Below are 7,278 nucleotides of genomic sequence, written 5' to 3' on the forward strand. Positions count from 1 at the left end.
GCTGTAAAGAAAAATATTGCATAGGAAACTGCAATGTCAGGTCCATGAATCAAGGCAAATTGGAAATGGTCAAACAGGAGATGGCAAGAATGAACGTTGACATTCTAGGAATCAGTGAACTAAAATGGACTGGAATGGGTGAATTTAACTCAGATGACCATTATATCTACTACTGTGGGCAGGAATCCCTTAGAAGTAGCCATCATAGTCAACAAAAGAGTCCAAAATGCAGTACTTGGATGCAGTCTCAAAAACGACAGAATGATCTCTGTTCGTCTCCAAGGCAAACCATTCAATATCACAGTAATCCAAGTCTATGCCCCAACCAGTAACGCTGAAGAAGCTGAAGTTGAACGGTTCTATGAAGACCTACGAGACCTTTTAGAACTAACACTCAAAAAAGATGTCCTTTTCATTATTGGGGACTGGAATGCAAAAGTAGGAAGTCAAGAAACACCTGGAGTAACAGGCAAATTTGGCCTTGGAGAACAGAATGAGGCAGGGCAAAGGCTAATAGAGTTTTGCCAAGTGAACGCACTGGTCATAGCAAACACCCTCTTCCAACAACAGAAGAGAAGACTCTACACATGGACATCACCAGATGGTCAACACCGAAATCAGATTGATTATATTCTTTGCAGCCAAAGATGGAGAAGCTCTATACAGTCAGCAAAAACAAGACCGGGAGCTGACTGTGGCTCAGATCGTTAACTCCTTATTGCCAAATTCAGACTTAAATTGAAGAAAGTAGGGGAAACCACTAGACTATTCAGGTATGACCTAAATCAAATCCCTTATGATTATACAGTGGAAGTGAGAAATAGATTTAAGGGCCTAGATCTGATAGACAGAGTGCCCGATGAACTATGGATGGAGGTTCGTGACATTGTACAGGAGACAGGGATCAAGACCATCCCCATGGAAAAGAAATGCAAAAAGGCTGTCTGGGAAGGCCTTACAAATAGCTGTGAAAAGAAGAGAAGCGAAAAGCAAAGGAGAAAAGGAAAGATATAAGCATCTGAATGCAGAGTTCCAAAGAATAGCACAGAGAGATAAGAAAGCCTTCATCAGTGATCAGTGCAAAGAAATAGAGGAAAACAACAGAATGGGAAAGACTAGAGGTCTCTTCAAGAAAAGTAGAGATACCAAGGGAACATTTCATGCAAAGATGGGCTCGATAAAGAACAGATATGGTATGGATCTAACAGAAGCAGAAGATATTAAGAAGAGGTGGCAAGAATACACAGAAGAACTACAAAAAAGAGCTTCACAACCAAAATAATCACGATGGTGTGATCACTCACCTAGAGCCAGACATCCTGGAATGCGAAGTCAAGCGGGCCTTATAAAGCATCACTACGAACAAAGCTAGTGGAGGTGATGGTATCCCAGTTGAGCTATTTCAAATCCTGAAAGATGATGCTATGAAAGTGCTGCACTCAATATGCCAGCAAATTTGGAAAACTCAGCAGTGGCCACAGGACTGGAAAAGGTCAGTTTTTATTCCAATCCCAAAGAAAGGCAATGCCAAAGAATGCTCAAACTACCGCACAATTGCATTCATCTCACATGCTAGTAAAGTAATGCTCAAAATTCTCCAAGCCAGGCTTCAGCAATACATGAACCGTGAACTTCCAGATGTTCAAGCTGGTTTTAGAAAAGGCAGAGGAACCAGAGATCAAATTGCCAACATCTGCTGGATCATGGAAAAACCAAGAGAGTTTCAGAAAAACATCTATTTCTGCTTTATTGACTATGCCAAAGCCTTTGACTGTGTGGATCACAATAAACTGTGGAAAATTCTGAAAGGGATGGGAATACCAGACCACCGGACCTGCCTCTTGAGAAACCTATATGCAGGTCAGGAAGCAACAGTTAGAACTGGACATGGAACAACAGACTGGTTCCAAATAGGAAAAGGAGTACATCAAGGCTGTATATTGTCACCCTGCTTATTTAACTATATGCAGAGTACCTCATGAGAAACGCTGGGATAGAAGAAGCACAAGCTGGAATCAAGATTGCTGGGAGAAATATCAATAACCTCAGATACGTAGATGACACCACCCTTATGGCAGAAAGTGAAGAGGAACTAAAGAGCCTTTTGATGAAAGTGAAAGAAGAGAGTGAAAAAGTTGGCCTAAAGCTCAATAGTCAGAAAACAAAGATCATGGCATCCGGTCCCATCACTTCATGGCAAAAAGGTGGGGAAACAGTGGAAACAGTGTCAGACTTTATTTTTGGGGGCTCGAAAATCACTGCAGATGGTGATTGCAGCCATGAAATTAAAAGACGCTTACTCCTTGGAAGGAAAGTTATGACCAACCTAGATAGCATATTAAAAAGCAGATATTACTTTGCCAACAAAGGCCCGTCTAGTCAAGGCTATGGTTTTTCCAGTGGTCATGTATGGATGTGAGAGTTGGACTGTGAAGAAAGCTGAGCGCCGAAGAATTATTGCTTTTGAATTGTGGTGTTGGAGATGACTCTTGAGCGAGTCCCTTAGATTACAAGGTCCTACCAGTCCATCCTAAAGGAGATCAGCCCTGGGTATAAATTGGAAGGACTGATGCTAAAGCTGAAATTCCAATACTTTGGCCACCTCATGTGAAGAGTTGACTCATTGGAAAAGATCTTGATGCTGGGAGGAATTGGGAGCAGGAGAAGGGGACGACAGAGGATGAGATGGCTGGATGGCATCACCGACTCGATGGACATGCGTTTGAGTGAACTCCGGGAGTTGGTGATGGACAGGAAGGCCTGGTGTGCTGCGATTCATGGGGTCGAAAGAGTCGGACATGACTGAGCGACTGAACTGAACTGAATGTCCCTACTATTCCCTGTTATCACCATACTGATGCTGCTTATGATTGCTCCATGTATTATCAATTGTCTAACCTGTTTTGTCTCTGCCTAGGTCAACAAGCTACAACGTGCAGTGCCAGTTCAACAAGAATACATAAAACAGTCGACCATGGAAAATGTCACTCACCTGTAGATGAACACCGCCATAAGGACTCTGAGGCTTGAGATTAGCAAGAGGGGGAGGCCCAAACGCCCTCGCTGTCCCAGTTCAGCAGGAAGAAGCCAGAGAGACCTCAACACCCCTACTGCCAAAGAATTGGGCCTCCCCTCTCTTGAGCAGGGAATGTTAGGTAAGTAGAATAGGAAAAAGGAGTCCAAAATAGCAGTGGCTAGAAGACAAAGAGGAAAAAGCCCACGAAAGCAGAACAAGGAAGGTCCAAGGACCAGAGTGAGAACTTCAGGTGAAGCAAAGAGGCCTCCAGGCTAGCCCAGTTTACATAGGGCAGGCTCAGGGGAAGGAGAAAAACAGAAAAAGAGGAGCCAAAGTTGAGCCGCACTTCTTTTGGGTTGGCCTGCCTTCATGCCTTGAGGAAGTATTTTCCTTTGCTTGCCAAATAAAACTGAGCTATAACCGAAAAAAAAAAAAAAAGTAAAACTCATTCTAATTTCATGAAAGGTAGAAGCTGGATAAAATCCATCTGAAAGTGTTCAGTGATCTTTGAGGCCTTGGTTGCTGGCCATGTTCCACTTTTCTTCAAAGATTATATTTACACGTGTCACATGACCTAAATATAAGTTGTTAAAAGTTTTTTTTTTTCAGTTTATTTATCAATGTTAATTTAAGATAGTAACCAATTTGTCTGTATCATGATGTAAAGTTTTATGGGGGAAAAAAATTTTTAGCTGGTATCCATCTGAAATCCTCTGGCGCCTCCAAGTGGCTGTCTTGGGAGCGCCAGTAATGACCTGAGTGAAAGTTGCCTGCATCCTCAGTTTCGTTTGACTCTTTCTCAGTTCCATGGAGTGTAGCCCACCAGGCTCCTCTGTCTCAGTTCCATGGAGAGTAGCCCACCAGGCTCCTGTGTCCGTGAAATTCTCCAGGCAAGAATACTGGAGTGGGTTTCCATTTCCTTTTCCAGGGCATCTTCCTGATCCAGGGATCGAACCCGCATCTCCTGCGTCCCTACATTGGCAGGTGGATTCTTTCCCATTGTGTCATCTGGGAAGCCCATGAGTGAAGGTTACATTTTTTAAAAAACATTCTTCTTTTTCAGAATCAGAGGATAAGTGCTGATGTTTCATAATGGTCTCTCTGAATTCCTCCAGAGATTTACCCTTTGAGGGTTCAGTTAGGACTCTCACCTAGGTTAAGGCAGTTTGTTTGGCATCATGATCTGCTAGAGCATTTCCTTTCACTTCCATATTATCTTCTTCACATGAACCGAGGCCCTTATAAGAGCTACTTCTCTAGGCAACAGGAGCAACTGAAGTTCTTTAGGTTGTAGTTCATTTTAAAATTATTTGTTCATTTGGCTGTGCTGGGTCTTCGTTGTGGCATGTGGGATCCCTCGCCAGGGGTCAAACTCGTCTCCTGCACTGACAGGCATTCTTTACCACTGAGCCACCAGGGAAGCCCACATGATGGGTATATACCTCTAAGTATTGAAAGCAGGGACTAGAAAAGCTATTTTTGAGTATTTACATGACCGAACACACACCCCACGTTCACAGTAATATTATTCACAAGAGCGAAAAGGTAGAAGCAACCCAACCGTCCATCGGCAGATGAATAAACAATACAGTAAACAGTGGAATATTATGCTGTGCTGTGCTCAGTCACTTCAGTCATGTCTGATTCTTTGTGACCCCATGGACTGTAGCCCACCAGGCTCCTCTGTCCATGGAGCTCACCAGGCAAGAATACTGGAGTGGGTTCCTGTGCCCTCCTCCAGGGGATCTTCCCGATCCAGGAATTGAACCTGTATCTCCAGCATCTCCCGCATTGTACGAAGGTTCTTTACCCACTGAGCCACCTGAGAAGCCCCACAGTGGAATATTACCTAGCCTTAAAAAAGGAAGGAAATTCTAACACACGCTACACATGGATGAACCTTGAGAACATAATGCTAAGTTTAATAAACCAGTCACAAGAGGACAAACACTGTATAAGTCCACTTATATGAGATAATTAATCCAATTCATAGAGACAAAGAATAGAATGGTGCTTGCCAGAGACTGGAGAGAGAAAGGAATGGTGAATTACTGCTTAATAGGTACAGAGTTCCTGTTTTTCATCTTTTCAAGATGAAAAGAGTTCTGGAGATGAATCATAGGGATGGCCACACAACAATGTGAATGGACTCAATGCCTCTGAAGTGTACACTTGGTTATGATAGTAAATTTTATCTTATGCATATTTTATAGCAAAATTTTTTAAATGTCAAAAATGTACATGAATGTTCATAGCAGCTTTGTTTGAAATAGCCAAAAACTGAAGATAAACTATATACATATTCTATAATGATGAATGGTTAAACAAAAAGGAAGAAACTACTGATGCATTCAACAACTTGGAAAGACATCAAGGGTACTATGCTGTAATCTCCAAAGCACATGTAACTAATTCCATTTACATAACATTCCCAAAATGACAAAATTTTAAACACGGAGAACATAATAGTGGTTGCCAAGGGCTAGGGATGGTGGAGGAAGACAGAAGAGGGAGAAAGTGACTCTTAAGAGAAAGCATAAGGGATCTTTGTGATGACAGTTCTACCATGATTGTGGTGGTTACAGAAATCCACACGTGACAAAAACTGTATAGAACTACATACACACCCACATCACCTCCACCCCACGAATGCATGTAAACTGATAGAATCCAAGCGAATTTTGTGAATTTTATCAATATGTACAAGGGTTTTGATACTGTATCATAGTTGACCCTTGAACAACATGGGTTTGGACTGCATCGGTCCACTTATATGCACAATTTTTCAATAAATATTGTCGTACTACATGATATGCTTCCTTGGTGGCTCAGTGGTATAGAATCTGCCTGCCAGTCTCCAACCCAGGAGATGTGGGTTTGATCCCTGGGTCGGGAAGATCTCCTGGAGAAGGAAATGACAACCTGTTTCAGTATTCTTGCCTGGGAAATCCCATGGGCAGAGGAGCCTGGCAGGCTACAGTCCATGGGATCACAAAAGAATGGGACACGACTTAGCGACTAAACAACAAAAACATGATAGGCAGTTGGCTAAATCCATGGATATGGAACCATGAATTCAGAATACCGACTATGGGACCTGAGCCCCCGTGGGTCTTGGTATCCATGGAAGGTCCTAAACCCATCCTCTGTGGCTACTGAGGGATGACTGTAGAAGATGCTACCGTTGGACATAACTGGGTGAAAGGTGCAGGAGCCCTTTCTGTACTATTTCTGCAGCTCCCTATAAATCTATCATTATTTTAAAATAAAAGAAAAAAACAAAGCAGAACCTGAATGCTTGGCTATGGGTCAAATTCCCTTGTAATCTGAGCTGTCCAGCATGAACTGGGTGCCCTCTATTCTTGCTGTATTATCTTCTCCCTTCAACCCCCACCTACAGCTTCACGGTAACTTCCATGCGACCAGGTGCCTGAAGAACAAAATTCTTAGGTTCTGCAAGGTATGTAGGCATGGCCTAAAAGGACACAGCTGCACAACATTCCACTTTGGGAAAGCTCTGAGGAACAGAGGTGGAGGAAAATCCTCTCAGTGGACAGAACTTTGAGCAGTGCACTTGGTTGTTCATTTTGCCCGATCAGATGTAAAGATCTATACTTTTTCATGGACTATGGCTAATGGCTGGGCTGGATGATCAGGTACTTGAAAGGAATGGGATTAGAAAATTCAAGGAGATGTGGGGAAGAGGGTGTGGACAGACTTCTCTAATTTGGCACAGAATGTGAACTTAATTATGTTCCATATGAATGCTTACCAAAGAGGAGGATTTTAATGAGGTGGACAGAATAACCAACCTGAGAATGTCAGTCTGCTTCCTTCCCCAGCCAAATGGACTCAAGGGCAATGCACTAGGGATGGAAGTTATGTTTGAGCTCAACAACACAGACTTTCCCTGACTAGGGCCAATATGGCTATAGCCACTGTCGAGCGTTCAATATCCTAACAGCAGAGACCAACACTGAGCCCTCAGTAAGACAGAACACCCCGAAGGCTCAGTCAGCTAACTTGCTGCAGACTGACCACATCGGGCCAGTTCTCCTAAGAAAGGAGCAGCCGCTTGTTCTGACACTCTGGATATGGATTCGCCTTCATCGCCGCAGTGCTTCTCCCCAATCCAGAGCGCTGCTGGAGTTGGCTGTGAACGGCTTTTTTATTCTTCCGTGTGCACCATTCCCCGCTTCGACCTTCACTTAGACCCCGCTCCGTGCTCGTCCGTACCTCTCATTTCGGTTTGGGAAGAGTCC

Source organism: Ovis canadensis, chromosome 3, assembly GCF_042477335.2.
Source record: "Ovis canadensis isolate MfBH-ARS-UI-01 breed Bighorn chromosome 3, ARS-UI_OviCan_v2, whole genome shotgun sequence".
In the NCBI taxonomy this organism is placed as follows: Eukaryota; Metazoa; Chordata; class Mammalia; order Artiodactyla; family Bovidae; genus Ovis; species Ovis canadensis.